Here is a 16,832-nt window from a genome sequence, read left to right on the forward strand (position 1 = left end):
GTGGCGTATACAAACAGATGGAGTCAACGTGCCAGCTGTGAACACGACATCAACCTAGAATCAGGAGTATTCATGAGGAACTTCTTTGTTCCTCATAACGTTTTCAAAACCCAGCGTGAAAAGCAGAATAAAGAAGCAGGATTTGGGAGGAAGAGGCGCAAGCCGTTCTCTGCTTTTACTATCGGGAAACCTCCAGCAAATGACAATCAACTGACGCATAGGGCTTTTAGGAGTGAATTCTTTAAGGATAAAGGTACAAAATGAGCTTGATGATGAACACATTTGGCTGCCCAGGGTAAACAATTGTAAAATGTAAAAAAAATAACATTTTTGTATTTTGTTTTTGTTTTATCACCGGTACCTGTTGCAGAATTGGATTGGAACACAGAATGAAAAGCGGAAGAAAGAGGCCGGATACGGAAGGAAGAGGACCAAGCCATTTTCGGTTGCTACAATAGGGAAACCTCCAGCAACTGATAAGCAACTGGCGCATAGGGCGTTCAGGAGCGAATACTTGAAGGATATAGGTACAAAATGAGCTTATTCATCTTCTTCCTGATAACAAGATGGAATAAAAAAACAACAACAGAGAAGTACCATAATTGGCTCATATACAAACAAAATGCACTGTCACTTAATCATTGCACGACAATGGGTTCATGACAATCATCCTCCCCTATTAACAACTTCCATCACAATGGATAATTGCTACTTCCAAAGTCTATAGTGAGATATACACAAGATATCTTCCACTCCTGGGATGTGGAGACAGCACCCGAAGCTCTGCGAAGATCAAAACTTGAGAGGCTGACTATCTTGGAAAGAGCACTGGACGAAGTGGACGAAGTGGAAGAAATCTTGCTACTCAATGACGATTTTTAACATAGGACATCAACAGCAGCAATTCTATAGTGATACCTCCTGAGACATATTACTTGTGTGGCATAAAACATACAGAGTTTACCAGTTGGAGAGTGGAAAAATGTCCAATGTATTCTTGCTGACTATGACATAGATACAGGTCATGTGAAAGGCACCTATGTAATTCATGGTAAGACTTCACTCTGTTATTGAGGGATTACAAACTATCATCTACCTATATGTTGATGCCCATATGGAACCAGTCAACGTGATCAGTTGATGCCGATGTGTTATCTACATGCAGACTTTTATTACCAAGAAACTACCCTCATCATATGAAATAAATATCACACCAATCATTAACAGTGTTGGGTTTTGCACAAACCTGCAATTGAAATGCAGTCCAGGACATGAAGGATATTTTGACCTTGTGAAGTATTTAATAAATGATTCAATCAATCCCCAAACACTCGCATTAATCTCAGAACTGAATGCCTCGACACGCTTGACTTACCGGATCAAACAATGTTACCAAGATGAAAGTGCAATTTTGAGTTTGAGAATCAATCCCCAAACACCCGCATTAATCACAGAACTGAATGCCTCACGCTTGACTTACCGGATCAAACAATGTTACCAAGATGAAAGTGCAATTTTTGAGTTTGAGAATTAATCCCCAAACACTCGCATTAATCTCAGAACTGAATGCCTCACACTTGACTTACCAGATCAAACAATGTTACCAAGATGAAACTGCAATTTTTGAGTTTGAGAATTAATCCCCAAACACTCGCATTAATCTCAGAACTGAATGCCTCACACTTGACTTACCAGATCAAACAATGTTACCAAGATGAAACTGCAATTTTTGAGTTTGAGAATCAATCCCCAAACACTCGCATTAATCTCAGAACTGAATGCCTCACACTTGACTTACCAGATCAAACAATGTTACCAAGATGAAACTGCAATTTTTGAGTTTGAGAATTAATCCCCAAACACCCGCATTAATCACAGAACTGAATGCCTCACAGATCAAACAAGATGAAACTGCAATTTTTGAGTTTGAGAACATCAACAGATATGTTCCCACTGCTGCTGTGCACCAAAGGTCTGCCTAACATTTAGCAGCTTTCACTTGATCTGTTGTTAGTGGCAGTTGAGACAGATACTGGTTTGCAATTGCTGCAACACATCAGAATAAAGAACATTGTGTGCACTTGTCAACAAGGGAAACGTCATTGTATTCACAAAACACTACAGATATGCACAATACAGCTCAAAAGAGGAAGAAATTTTGCTACTCAATGATGATTTTCAACATCAACATCAGCAAGTAATATCTCCTAGGATAGTGGACAAATTGTACAATGTATTCTTACTGACTGTGATATAGATACAGGTCACTTGAAAGGCACCTATATAATTCATGGTAAGAAGACTCACCGTGTTGTGGAGGGACTACAAACTATCATCTACCTACGTAGATGCCCATATGGAACCAGTCAACATGATCAGTTGATGCTGATGTGTAATCTACTTGCATCAGAGTTTCATGACTTTTATTACCAAGAAACTACCCTCATATGAAATAAATATCACGCCAATCATTAACAGTGTTGGGTTTTACACAAACCTGCAATTGAAATGCAGTCCAGGCCATGAAGGATATTTTGATCTTGTGAAGTATTTGATAAATGATTCAATCAATCCCCGAAACACTCGCATTAATCACAGAACTGAATGCCTCACACTTGACTTACCGGATCAAACAATGTTACCAAGATGAAACTGCAATTTTTGAGTTTGAGAATCAATCCCCAAACACTCGCATTAATTACAGAACTGAATGCCTCACGCTTGACTTACCGGATCAAACAATGTTACCAAGATGAAACTGCAATTTTTGAGTTTGAGAATCAATCCCCAAACACCGCATTAATCTCAGAACTGAATGCCTCACGCTTGACTTACCGGATCAAACAATGTTACCAAAATGAAACTGCAATTTTTGAGTTTGAGAATCAACCCCCAAACACTCGCATTAATCACAGAACTGAATGCCTCACGCTTGACTTACCGGATCAAATAATGTTACCAAGATGAAACTGCAATTTTTGAGTTTGAGAATCAATCCCCAAACACCCGCATTAATCTCAGAACTGAATGCCTCACGCTTGACTTACCGGATCAAACAATGTTACCAAAATGAAACTGCAATTTTTGAGTTTGAGAACATCATCAGATATGTTCCCACAGCTGCTGTGCTCACACAGCTTCTGCCTAACATTCAGCAGCTTTCACTTGATCTGTTGTTAGTGGCAGTTGAGACAGATACTGGGTTGCAATTGCTGCAACACATCAGAACAAAGAACATTGTGTGCACTTGCCAACAGGGAAACGTCATTGTATTCTCAAAACACTCACTATACAATGAGTAATTTTCAGAACAATGTATTAGTCTACTACTTCACTGTGTTATTGAGGGATTACAAACTATCATCTACCTATATGTTGATGCCCATATGGAACCAGTCAACGTGATCAGTTGATGCCGATGTGTTATCTACATGCATCAGAGTTTTGCGACTCTTATTACCAAGAAACTACCCTCATCATATGAAATAAATATCACACCTATCATTAACAGTGTTGGGTTTGGCACAAACCTGTAATTGAATGCAGTCAATCAATCCCCAAACACTCGCATTAATCTCAGAACTGAATGCCTCACACTTGACTTACCGGATCAAACAATGTTACCAAGATGAAAGTGCAATTTTTGAGTTTGAGAATCAATTCCCAAACACCTGCATTAATCACAGAACTGAATGCCTCACACTTGACTTACCGGATCAAACAATGTTACCAAGATGAAAGTGCAATTTTTGAGTTTGAGAATCAATCCCCAAACACCCGCATTAATCTCAGAACTGAATGCCTCACACTTGACTTACCGGATCAAACAAGATGAAACTGCAATTTTGAGTTTGAGAACATCATCAGATATGTTCCCACAGCTGCTGTGCTCACACAGGTTCTGTCTAACATTCAGCAGCTTTCACTTGATCTGTTGTTAGTGGCAGTTGAGACAGATACTGTATTGCAATTGCTGCAACACATCAGAATAAAGAACATAACAGGGAAACGTCATTGTGTTCACAAAAAACTATACAATGAGTAACTTGCAGAACAAAGTATTAGTATACTAGATGCTTCAATCAACAAGATAGATGATGTGTATTTACATGCATTTTCAAGGAAGGAAGAAAAGACTCTCAGTCCAGCAGAAGTTTTTTCTTTAAAGTTAGTATTTTAATAAAAGGTCACTAGTGCATTGGATCATATACCAATTACTTTTTTTACGTGAAAGAAAGGGAGTTTAACCCACCAAATTTGTTACATGAAAATATTTCACTACAGCTATAATAGTTGAAATCAGTAGTTGACCACTCTAGTATGAGTCACAAGAAGAAAAGCTAGCAGGGTTTAAAGAATTTGTGAACTTCATAGAAAAACAGACAAGGATGATAAATAATCCGCTCTTTGTGAACTCAGGTGCACATGTTACGCACAACGCTTACAATCACTAGTTATGCGCAGCTAGTGCGCACTTAAAGAAGCGTGTTCCGTAACTACGCCAACCATATCATATACCGTGTTATAGACGGCATGCAGGAACTAATGAAATTTAGTGCTTATACACGCTAAACCACAGCCACTGACTAAGAATATTTTTAGTCAAGACTCTCACAGCCATGAGTCCTAACTCTTATACATTTTTTTTCAGACTCAGATAAGGAACAGAATGTACATGCTGCTGACCAGGCAACACAAAAGCAAGAAACACATGATGCCAAAGGTATGTGAAACAAACCACAGATAAAAAAATTGTAATCCAACTCTAAGAACTTCCAGAAGAGTCAACAACCGGTGCACAAGAAGCGTTCAAGTTTTGCAGCAAATACAGATGAGAAAAGGACTGGAACCACACCTAAAGGAAAGTGGTGTGAGTTCTGTGGAAATGATACTCATATGCTCAGCACCTGTACAGATTTGAGAAAGAAACCGCACGGAGAAAGAATATCCTTCATGGAAGGAAAAGGTCTCTCTGAGATAGTGCACACCGCTCTCCATCAGGTGGTTCACAGCAGGGCCAAACACGACCCATATTTGTTAAATTCCTGTTATGAAAACCGTGTTGAGGTACTGAGACAAGCGCCAGAGAAGTTTAGAGGCCAAGGCGCAATTATGCCGTTAGTCAAACTCTTCTGTTGTCCAGAGTGCAGACCAAAACCAAGAGTTGTGGTATGCGACGGTACCACACTGGGATGCAGTAAAACATGTGAGGGGAATATTCAAGGTACTCAGTACAAAGACCGAACATTTATTAACAACAATTCTGCCAGGAAGTTACTTATTCAATATTGCAAAGACCATTTGTCAGGCCCAGAACTTTACTGTGTTGTGGAGGGACTACAAAATATCATCTACCTGTAGATGCCTATATGTGACCATCCAGCACAACTGAGCCCTGAAGTTGCCAATCATCATTTTTGAGATATTCAACCAAAATATTCTGCTTGAAATTAGCTTTAAAATGATGTATATCATGTCTATAGTACTTGACATTTAAGTAGTGAAAAATCAATAAAACAGTCAATAAATCCTTTGTTTCCTATTGTTTATTGTTAAGTTCAATGGAGCATATCTCAATAGTGGCACTGGCGACATCCGGTCTCAGTTGTGCTGGATGGTCACATATGGAACCAGTCAACGTGATCAGTCATGTATGTACATGATCCACCAGTGGAGCTTCTGCGACCCCTACGCAGAACTTCCGATAGTGGATTATCTGCGCACGGTGGACGCAAGGAATCCACAGTCGGATTTTCTGCGCACATGCACTGAAAATCCCCTCCGTATAGGCCTAATAGTTCCGGTGGAATAATTCTGCGCACGGTCGCAGGGAATCCACTGACGGATTTTCGGCGCACGTGCGCTGAAACTCCCCTCCGTATATAGTTCCGGTGGATTAATTCTGCGACGGTCGCAGGGAATCCACGAGACGGATTTTCGGCGCTGCGCGCGCAGAAACTCCCCTCCGTATAGAGCTCCGGTGGAGTAATTCTGCGCGACGGTCGCAGGGAATCCACGGACGGATTTTCGCGCACGATTCTTTGTTATGATTTAATATTATTATGGTAGAAAGTAAGTAATATTATTTAGGCCTATATGTTTAGAGTCAGTTCGGTAGCATCAAGTATCATGTTTAAAAACATGTTTAAAAAATAACTTTGAAAGTAAGAAATATTATATATGTATTTCTGCACGGTCGCAGGGAATCCACAGTCGGACTTTTCGGACGCGTGCGCTGAAACTCCCTCCGTATATAGCTCCGGTGGAGTAATTCTGCGACTGTCGCAGGGAATCCACGGACGGATTTTCGGCACGCGTTTTAATCATCTCATGAATTGTTATGATTTAATGTTATTAAATGTGATTATTTAGGGCCTATATGTTTAGAGTCACTTCTACGCATCAAGTTTCATGTTTAAAAACCATGTTTAAAAAATAACTTAGAAATGAGAAATATTATATATATTTTTAGAGTCAGAACGGTGGAGTTTTTCTGCATGCAGTCGCAGGGAATCCACAGTCGGACTTCGGCGACGCTTTTAATCATCTCATGAATTGTTATGATTTAATATTATTAAATGGTAGAAAGTATGAAATATTATTTAGGGCCTATATGTTTAGAGTCATGCCGGGATGAGAAACCCCGCTGTTTTGCAGCATTGAAAATAATTTTAAGAGGTATAATGATGATACCAAGAATAATCCGATTCCGCGAGAATCATAATTTCATTTTCATAGGCATATAATACGTATTGATAATTCTTGTTTTTGTACTTTTACTATTTACCTAGTCTATTTTTTTTACTTATGCTTATTGTCTCTATATTCTAACTATTTTCATTATATTTCCTACCGCATGATAAAGTTTGATATCGTTCGAAATTCAGAATATGGACTATATTAAAAACATCGAATGCCTGGATCAGGAAAGTTCCTAGATTTATATTTATTCGATTGCCCATGTTGTGTATACTTCTTAGTTATTTTGCAAAAAAAAAATCGCCATTTATGTTCTGCGCATCAAGTTTCATGTTTAAAAAAAGTAACTTAGAAAGTAAGAAATATTATACATGTATATATTTTTAGAGTCCGAACGGTGGAGTATTTCTGCGCACGGTCGCAGGGAATCCACAGTCGGACTTTCGGCACACGTGCGCAGAAACTTCCCTCCGTAGGCCCCTATATAGACCTTTTTCCCTCTTTCCCATCATGCACTATTCCAGGGGGTATGAGTGTCGCAAAATACATCATCTCCCGGGGAGTAGAGAGTTATGTTCATTACATTCTGAATACGGACATTTCGGCTGGTGCCTTCATCGCAAAAAAGAATCCCCGATAATCACGATAATGGCGCGATCACTAATACCTTTCGGGGCAAAAACAACATTTCTATGCCTTATGGACACGGTGTCCTCACCCAAAAAAGTTTCCTGCTATTGAAACCTAACTTTGTATACATTTTATAGACCTAATGGTGAAAAACTAATGACGGGACACGCAGTGATATTTTGTCGGCGTCTGTTCGGAGATGAAAATAAGACGTAAACATAAATCTCTTACACAGATGTTCTGCATCGCTCCGTAACTGCATCATTCGTGTATTCAATAATTGCATAATTAGTAACATCGATGGCCTTTACGATAATCCGCATATATGGAATCAGTATGCCCATATTAAGACAAAATAATTGCAAAGGCCTGGCAAAGACCATCGGATGCACACGATCTATGAGGTTAATGAGCTACGTCATACCCCCCTGGAATAGTGCATTGTGGGATAGAAGGAAAAAGGTCTATAGCTCCGGTGGTGTAATTCTGCGCACGGTCGCAGAGAATCCACGGATGGGTTTTCGGCGCACGTTTTAATCATCTCATGAATTGTTATGATTTAATATTATTAAAGTAAGAAATATTATTTAGGGCCTATATACGGTGTACCATCTCCGCCAATTTCCTTTTTAATTCCCCTTTTTTTTTAAATTTCCCCTTTTTTTTTAATTCCCCATTTTTTTAATTTCCTTTTTTTTTTCTTTTTTCCTTTTTTTTTTTTTTTTCCTTTTTTTTAATTTTCTTTTTTTTTAATTTTTTTTTTTAATTTCCCCTTTTTTTAATTTCCCTTTTTTTTTTAATTTCCACTTTTTTTTAATTTCCACTTTTTTTTTAATTTCCCTTTTTTTATTTCCCCCCTTTTTTTTAATTTCTCTTTTTAATTTTTTATTTTCCCTCTTTTTTTTTAATTTTCTCCTTTTATTTTCTCACAAAGCAGAATTTTGGTCGTGACACATACTCAATAGTGGTCCAAGAATTTGCTCGTGTGACAGACCATGGATATAGTATATGGACAGACCCACTGTGTAGAAGTCAGTGGTCAGACCATGTGTGTGTATTATTTACACCACTGATATAGCCTGTGCGGAGCCTGTGTGCTAGGGCCGTAGACTTATTTCAAGTCACGGAAAACCATAAGAATACTAGTATATAAATCGCAGTGGTTTTATCCCGGCCTGTGAGGGGGGTGTAATTTTCCCAAGGCGTGCAAAAAAAATTGCTTGCTTCCCTTCTCGGCCTGCCAAAAAAAATCTTCGCCCCCCCCCCCCCTCCTTTGCACATGCCAAATGTTTTAAAATTGCCATTAAAATTGCCATGTAAAGGGACGGCATATTCGCACTATTTAATAGAGCTATTTTATGACTATTAGGCCTATGTGACTATTTTTGCATTTTCTCACAAACTAATAAGACACTGGTAAGGAACTGCATTGGCTTCCTGTGTTCCAATGAATTGTTGTTTAACTTATGTTGATTGTATATAAATGTAATAATGATAGGCCTATTGTCTCCGTCATATTTATCTGAACTTCTTTCAAATTATGTTCCCATTCGTAGGCCTACTCTTCAATCTGGAAACATGCAACTTCTTCAAGAAACAAAATAAGAGCACATGAGTCATTTGAAATTGCAGCTCCACGTCATGGAATGAATTGCCTATATATTTTAGAACTGCTAAAAATGTAACTATGTTTAAAAAGATGTTAAAAACTCATCTTATGTCGGGGTTTGCTCAGGGAAATTTGAAAATGCCACCAAATAGTGAAAAACTGTATAAAATGTCTAACTTTTGTGTTGATTTGTAAAATAAAACAAAGAAAAGTGATTATTTAGCAGTAATCAACCATTAAACAATCAATTCTAGCATTCATTTTAGGCCTACGATCCAAGATTCTGGCCATAGGCCTAGTGCTTTACAGTGGACACGGAAAATCACGGAATCGTCCAATTTGCAAGACGGATTTTAGATTTTGGAACACCATGAACACGGAGAAATTGTGGCTTTAGCTATAGGCGAATAAAGACTTATACAGTGGAAGGGTCTAAATATTTAATATATTATTAACAATTATTATTCTAATCTAATTCAAATTAGGCCTCTTTTAATATAAGCCTCGTGATCACTCTATTGGATTCGGATTGTTTTACTAGGTTTGGATTTAATTTTTGTCTTCACTATAGGCCAAGATATAAAAAAAATAGAACGCTATATGAAGCGCTATCCATGTTGGACAGCTGTGTTCAAATATAAAAGTCTACGGACGAAGCCTTGACTAAGGCTAATGCTCCCCATGGTATACTAACATGAATCCACTAGCTGCAACATTATCGCACATCAAAAAAATATCGGGAAATTAAAAAAAAAGGGAAATTAAAAAAAAGGGGAAATTATTTCGCAAAAAAAATGCATATTCATCAAAAATTAAACTTTGTCCGATCGGGCCCAAATTTGGTGGGTGGCATCCTTGATACAAGGGGAATATAATGCGCGAAATAAAATCAAGGTCAACCAAGGTCAAAGGTCATTACGGAGGGTCAAATTTCAAACTTTGTCCGATCGGGCTCAAATTTGGTGGGTGGAATCCTTGATACGAGGGGAATATATTCCGAAATAAAATTGAGGTCAAGCGAGGTCAAAGGTCATTATGGAGGGGTCAAATTTCAAACTTTGTCCGATCGGGCTCAAACTTGGTGGGTGGAATCCTTGATATGAGGGGAACACGTAAAACTTAAAATCGAGGTCATCCGAGGTCAAAGGTCATCCAGGAGCTACATTTTAAACTTAATCCCTAAGCTTCCCTGGGTGGGCGCTTTATATTGGGGCATGGGCGCTTATTGGAATGAATACGGTTGTTATCAATTAATTTATTAAATGAAAACGATTAAATAAAGAAATCTTTACTAATAAAATAATGAGCTCAGTGTGTCTGTCTGTCTGTCTGTCCGGCTATGCGTTTCGCCGCGCTTCGACGCATCATTCCGATATTTCAGACATAGATGGGTACCGGGAGGGCGCTGTTTATCGGGTAGTTTTTAAGGTCATCGGAGGTCAAGGTCAAAGGTCATGGATTTTAAACTTTGTCCGATCGGGCCCAAACTTGGTAGGTGGAATCCTTGATACGAGGGGAATGTATGCCCGAAATAAAATCGAGGTCAACCGAGGTCAAAGGTCATTACGGAGGGTCAAATTTCAAACTTTGTCCGATCGGGCTCAAATTCGTGGGTGGAATCCTTGATACGAGGGAATATATGCCCGAGATACAATTGAGGTCAACCGAGGTCAAAGGTCATTACGGAGGGGTCAAATTTCAAACTTTGTCTGATCGGGCTCAAACTTGGTGGGTGCAATCCTTGATATGAGAGGAACATGTAAAACTTAAAATCAAAGTCATCCAAGGTCAAAGGTCATCCAGGAGCTACATTTTAAACTTTGTCTGATTTGGCTTAAACTTGGTGAAAGTAATTCTCCATATCACGGGAGCACTATCATGGCTACAGGTGCTCTTACAGCTACAGGTACTCTAGTAAATATAAATAAAATAAATCATTAATTGATCAATAAATTAATAGCCTAAATAAAAGAATTCATTGATTGATAAATAAACACATAAATAAGCAAATAATCAATTACCGGTAATTGTTAAATAAATACATAAACAAACAAATAAATCAAGGCAGAGAATTTTATTTCAATTTTATAATTATATACACCAAAATATTTTCTGAATTTAGTCAAAATTAACACTCTATTGATGGTAAAAATTTTATGAAAATTTTACGTAGGTCCTAGACTATGCCATAGTCGATTTTTGATAAATAAAACATGTTATTAATCATGATGAAAGCATTCAGTTGAACTCGAAATTATACTGATATTTATTACATCAAAATACTAGTATAAAATGGTTATGAAAAAGTTTATATAATTATAATAGTGACAGTAAAGGTAAAGTATAAAAGTATCGTGAGGCTTATATTATTGAATGCAACATCATGTCATTATATAAGCACTTCAATAACTGGAAGAAACTTTGGGGACCTACGTGTAATTATCCTATAAATTGCGAAAATCCAGACCGTGTATGCACGAAAAATGGCAGGTTCTATAATGTGAACCACATGTATATACCGGTATCCCGGCCCGGTATATATATAGGAGTATTATAGCACGTGCAGCGAAGTGACCATACGGCCTAGCGAGTTCAAATCGATAATGCATGTATAATAATTGCCCATTTATCATGTTTATTATTGTCGGATTTCTCAACAATTGAGCGCTATTAATACACATTAATGTTTTTAACAAATAAAATTCCAAAATATGGTACATTTTCTCCCGCATTTTCTGCCTTTGCTTGTCACGTGGTAGGCCTATGTTGAAGTTGCGACCATATATTCAAATAATTTTCAAAAGCATAACAATATGACAAGTGGCCGACTGGTCTAAGGCGCTAGGCCCACAGAGTATCCAAAGCCCTGCGCCGTGAGTTCGAACCCGGCCTCTGCCAAACTTTATTTTACTTGGGAAATTTAAAAAAAGGTGAAATTCAAAAAAAAAGGTGAAATTCAAAAAAAAAAAGGGGAAATTCAAAAAAAAAAAAAAAAGGGAAATTCAAAAAAAAAAATAGAAGCTATATGAAGCGCTATCCATGTTGGACAGCTGTGTTCAAATATAAAGAAACGGACGAAGCCTTGACTAAGGCTAATGCTCCCCAGCGGTATACTAACATGAATCCACTAGCTGCAACATTATACGCACATCAAAAAAAAATCGGGGAAAATAAAAAAAAAGGGAAATTAAAAAAAAAAAGGGGAAATTATTTCATAAAAAAAAAAATGCATATTCATCAAAAAATTAAACTTTGTCCGATCGGGCCCAAATTTGGTGGGTGGCATCCTTGATACAAGGGGAATATAATGCGCTTGAAATAAAATCAAGGTCAACCAAGGTCAAAGGTCATTACGGAGGGGTCAAATTTCAAACTTTGTCCGATCGGGCTCAAATTTGGTGGGTGGAATCCTTGATACGAGGGGAATATATTCCCGAAATAAAATTGAGGTCAAGCGAGGTCAAAGGTCATTATGGAGGGGTCAAATTTCAAACTTTGTCCGATCGGGCTCAAACTTGGTGGGTGGAATCCTTGATATGAGGGGAACACGTAAAACTTAAAATCGAGGTCATCCGAGGTCAAAGGTCATCCAGGAGCTACATTTTAAACTTAATCCCTAAGCTTCCCTGGGTGGGCGCTTTATATTGGGGCATGGGCGCTTATTGGAATGAATACGGTTGTTATCAATTAATTTATTAAATGAAAACGATTAAATAAAGAAATCTTTACTAATAAAATAATGAGCTCAGTGTGTCTGTCTGTCTGTCTGTCCGGCTATGCGTTCGCGCGCTCGACGCATCATTCGATATTTCAGACATAGATGGGTACCGGAGGGCGCTGTTTATCGGGTAGTTTTAAGGTCATCGGAGGTCAAGGTCAAAGGTCATGGATTTTAAACTTTGTCCGATCGGGCCCAAACTTGGTAGGTGGAATCCTTGATACGAGGGGAATGTATGCCCGAAATAAAATCGAGGTCAACCGAGGTCAAAGGTCATTACGGAGGGGTCAAATTTCAAACTTTGTCCGATCGGGCTCAAATTCGTGGGTGGAATCCTTGATACGAGGGAATATATGCCCGAGATACAATTGAGGTCAACCGAGGTCAAAGGTCATTACGGAGGGGTCAAATTTCAAACTTTGTCTGATCGGGCTCAAACTTGGTGGGTGCAATCCTTGATATGAGAGGAACATGTAAAACTTAAAATCAAAGTCATCCAAGGTCAAAGGTCATCCAGGAGCTACATTTTAAACTTTGTCTGATTTGGCTTAAACTTGGTGAAAGTAATTCTCCATATCACGGGAGCACTATCATGGCTACAGGTGCTCTTACAGCTACAGGTACTCTAGTAAATATAAATAAAATAAATCATTAATTGATCAATAAATTAATAGCCTAAATAAAAGAATTCATTGATTGATAAATAAACACATAAATAAGCAAATAATCAATTACGGTAATTGTTAAATAAATACATAAACAAACAAATAAATCAAGGCAGAGAATTTTATTTCAATTTTATAATTATATACGCCCTAAAAATATTTTCTGAATTTAGTCAAAATTAACACTCTATTGATGGTAAAAATTTTATGAAAATTTTACGTAGGTCCTAGACTATGCCATAGTCGATTTTTGATAAATAAAACATGTTATTAATCATGATGAAAGCATTCAGTTGAACTCGAAATTATACTGATATTTATTACATCAAAATACTAGAATAAAATGGTTATGAAAAAGTTTATATAATTATAATAGTGACAGTAAAGGTAAAGTATAAAAGTATACGTAGGCTTATATTATTGAATGCAACATCATGTCATTATATAAGCACTTCAATAACTGGAAGAAACTTTGGGGACCTACGTGTAATTATCCTATAAATTGCGAAAATCCAGACCGTGTATGCACGAAAAATGGCAGGTTCTATAATGTGAACCACATGTATATACCGTATCCCGGCCCGGTATATATATAGGAGTATTATAGCATGCGTGCAGCCAAAGTGACCATATGGCCTAGCGAGTTCAAATCGATAATGCATGTATAATAATTGCCCATTTATCATGTTTATTATTGTCGGATTTCTCAACAATTGAGCGCTATTAATACACATTAATGTTTTTAACAAATAAAATTCCAAAATATGGTACATTTTCTCCCGCATTTTCTGCCTTTGCTTGTCACGTGGTAGGCCTATGTTGAAGTTGCGACCATATGTTCAAATAATTTTCAAAAGCATAACAATATGACAAGTGGCCGACTGGTCTAAGGCGCTAGGCCCACAGAGTATCCAAAGCCCTGCGCCGTGAGTTCGAACCCCCTCTGCCAAACTTTATTTTACTTGGGGAAATTAAAAAAAAAAAAGGTGAAATTCAAAAAAAAAAGGTGAAATTCAAAAAAAAAAAAAAAAGGAAATTCAAAAAAAAGGAAATTCAAAAAAAAAAAAAAAAAAAGGGAAATTCAAAAAAAAGAGGGAAATTCAAAAAAAAAAAGGGGAAATTCAAAAAAAAAAAAAGGGGAAAAAAAAAAAAAAGAAAATTCAAAAAAAAAAAAAAAAAAAAAGGGGAATTAAAAAAAAAGTGAAATTAAAAAAAAAAAAGGGGGAAATTAAAAAAAAAAGGGAAATTAAAAAAAGGGGAAATTAAAAAGGAAAATTACGGAGATGGTACACCGTACCTATATGTTTCTACTCCAATTTCGGAGTTTTTGCGGATGCTACGCAAAAACTCCAAAATCGGAGGTTTTGCGGCGGGCGCGAAAACTCCAAAATCGGAGGGTTTTGCGGTTTTAAGATTCGGTTTATTTAAAAAAAATATTTATGACATGGGTTTAAATAGAAATCCAATTGTAATATTGTTAATAATGTTTATACTAATGTTTTTTATCAATTGTCCTATTTATGTATATATATATATATCTTTTATGTCTTTTACATCAGCATGTCTCTTAATATTATGGTTTTTATGGTTCGATTATATGTTTATGTCAATATTTATATTCTTATACAATTCTTATGAAGTTTCTAATGATTTTATCAAATATTCAATAATGTATATACATATCTTTTATGTCTTTTACGTCAACGTGTCTCTTAATCATGGTTTTATGGATGGATTATATGTTTATGTAAATATTTATTTTCTTTTAACATGTAAAACTGTATTTTATCAGGGACCTTGTATGGAGGGACTGGAAACGCCTTCCATCCCTTGTACCATAGAGTAATTCCTGGAGAGGGCGCAAGTCATTAGCATGAGGCGCATTGATATGTAAATAGCGTATTGTTATTCAAATTTGTGCCCTGGTTTATTGCGGGCGGTAGTCATGTTATGCAGACGAGGCCTGCATCCATGCCAAATTGATAAGTGAATACGTATAATCACCTTTCTTTATTAACTATAAGCTGGTATATTTCGTATACCGTTTCGTTATAAAAAGAAAGGCCAAATATTAAATGTATCAAGTGTAAACACTTTGAGATTTACATGCCTTTTTATCGTCTGAAGTGCGGAGCTCCAGCGACTGAAACTACAGCTAAATTTAAGCAGTATTCAGACTTTTTATTGTACGTACAATATTGTATGCAACATATCTACGTTGTTTAATCTATTGCCATTCTATTTCCAGTAATGTTTAAGTTCTAACGAATTCTAATATATTTCTACTAGATATTGTATGTAACATATTATCGATTTTTCGTCATCAAACATTCGTTAGAACTTAAACATTACTGGAAATAGAATGGCAATAGATTAAATAACGTAGATATGTTGCTTACAATATTGTACGTACAATACTGTGGAGCGCTTTAATAGTTGGTGGCAACGCGTGGCCGCACCCGGCTGTATCATAGAATCATATCCCAATAATCATGGAATTTTATCGAATATATTTGAACTTAAACACGGTTCGTCTGCATTTAAAAGACATGTTAATTCACAATGATATATAATTGAGTGTACACAGTGTCATCCAGCTTACAGCTATGTCAAAGCAACAATGGATCTTAAAATGTTCAAGGACATTGATTTATTCGATTTCCGGAACACGCAGACTGTGACCAATCAGAAGTTGGTTCATTTTGGTGTTGTGTATGCATAGCTGAAATGGCACTATGATGTGAAATTCTTTACATACATTTAAAAATACTTATTCACTCCGGAAGCCAAGGACCAATATGTCTGATAATTGCAGATTAATAATTATTATCACGCAAGGAAACGAATAGAAACACACATTCAAAATAGCGTATTATTATATAGATGGGCGCAAACCCTCCGATTTTGGAGTTTTTGCGGCGTGCGCAGAAACTCCGATTTCGGAGTTTTTGCGTAGCATCCGGAAAAGCTCCGAAATTGGAGTAGTAAACATTATTAACAATATTTAAAACGCACGCAAACCCTCCGATTTTTGGAGTTTTTGCGCCCACGCAAAACCTGCGCACGCTTTTATGCACCTTCCGCAATAATTAATAATGTTAACGTTTAATTTTTAAACGTGCGCCGAAAATCCGTCAGTGGATTCCCTGCGACCGTGCGCAGAAATACTCCACCGTATTAAAATAAACTCTAAAAATGTATACATTTCATACTTTCTAAGTTATTCTTTTTAAACACGAGACATTTGATGCGCAGAACCGTAACTTCTGACTCTAAAAATATAGGCCTAAATAATATTTCTTACTTTCTACCCTTTTTATCTTATCACTTATTAAACAATCTAGGGTAGGCAAATATTAAATCATAACAATTCAAGAAAAACGTGCGCCGAAAATCCGTCAGTGGATTCCCTGCGACCGTGCGCAGAAATACTCCACCGTATTAAAAATTATTGAACTAATTTCATGAAATAAATCATTAAGGTAAACAGGTGCCATATTATTCAAAACTT

This window comes from Amphiura filiformis, chromosome 8 (assembly GCF_039555335.1).
Source record: "Amphiura filiformis chromosome 8, Afil_fr2py, whole genome shotgun sequence".
NCBI classification, from domain to species: Eukaryota; Metazoa; Echinodermata; class Ophiuroidea; order Amphilepidida; family Amphiuridae; genus Amphiura; species Amphiura filiformis.